This window comes from Cucurbita maxima, unplaced genomic scaffold, assembly GCF_002738345.1.
Source record: "Cucurbita maxima cultivar Rimu unplaced genomic scaffold, Cmax_1.0 Cma_Scf03975, whole genome shotgun sequence".
Lineage (NCBI taxonomy): Eukaryota > Viridiplantae > Streptophyta > Magnoliopsida > Cucurbitales > Cucurbitaceae > Cucurbita > Cucurbita maxima.
Genome location: NW_019275991.1, coordinates 297 through 1,464, shown reverse-complemented (window position 1 = coordinate 1,464; position 1,168 = coordinate 297). Strand labels below are relative to the sequence as shown.

At 31.6% G+C, this 1,168-nt stretch overlaps 1 non-coding gene across 1 annotated transcript; it reads left to right on the top strand.

Moving 5' to 3' along the window:
- The first annotated feature begins 766 nt into the window (after positions 1-766).
- On the top strand, positions 767-839 carry TRNAA-UGC. The gene has a single exon. It is a non-coding gene; the product is annotated as a tRNA-Ala (tRNA).
- Positions 840-1,168: the final 329 nt, after the last annotated feature.

The window sequence follows — 1,168 nt, the reverse complement described above, 5'->3', positions numbered from 1 at the left end:
CTCTGGGAGTGAGAGGTCTCGAGTTTGATTCTCAAAATGCCCCTTCAAGAGATTGTAGTACGAATTATGGGGATGTAGCTCAGATAGTAAAGCGCTCACTTCTAATGTGGATACGACATAATGAGCACTATTATTGAAAATTACTTCTTTTCAATTTTTCCTTATTCATGACATGTTGAGTAGTGATAGTTCTTCATTTTTACTATTATTGATGATGAAAAATTTAGGGTTTTGTGATGCAAGAATTATGGGGATGTAGCTTCGCTTAACATGCGAGAGTTACGACTTAGCATACGAGAGGTATGGAGATCGATACCTCGCATCTCCAAAAGAAACTATTTATTATTAATATTTTATTTCTATTCAATATTTCCTTATTTATGACATAATATGCATATATACTTTTTCATTTTCACAATTATTGATGAAGGGACGTTTAGGGTTTTTTGATGTAAAAATCGTAGGGATGTAGTTCGAATGGTATAGCGTTTATTTCCCATGTGGAAAGTATGGGGCTCAATATCTTGCATCTTCAATTGAATCGATTATTAAATATATTATTTCTTTTCAATTTTTTCTTATTTAGGACATAATGAGCTGGGATAGTTTTTCATTTTCACTATTACTGATGACGAGATGCATAGAACTTTGTGACGTAAGAATTGTGGGGATATCTAAACTATTTGTTATTAATATTTTGATATTTTTTTATTTTCACTATTATTGATGATGGGACATTAATAGGGTTTTATGATGTAAGAATCATGGGGATGTAGCTCAGATGGTAGAGCGCTCGCTTTGCATGTGAGAGGTACGGGGATCGATACCCTGCATCTCCAAAAATATGATTATCTATTATTAAATATATTGTTTCTTTTCAAATTTTTCCTTATTCATGACCTGTTGTGTAGCAATATTTTTTCGTGGGGATGTAGCTCAAATGGTAGAGCGATACCCCGCATCTCCAAAAGAAAGAAATGATTTTTTTCAGTATGAGTTAATTTAACATGTTATGTATAAAGTGGAGAAATGTTATGTACAATTGCAATATCTGACCAATGAATATAATGGTCATTTATAGTTTCCATCACAATAATATAAAATTTTGACCAATGAATATAATGGTCATTTATAGCTTCTATCACAATAATATAAAATTTTGACCAAT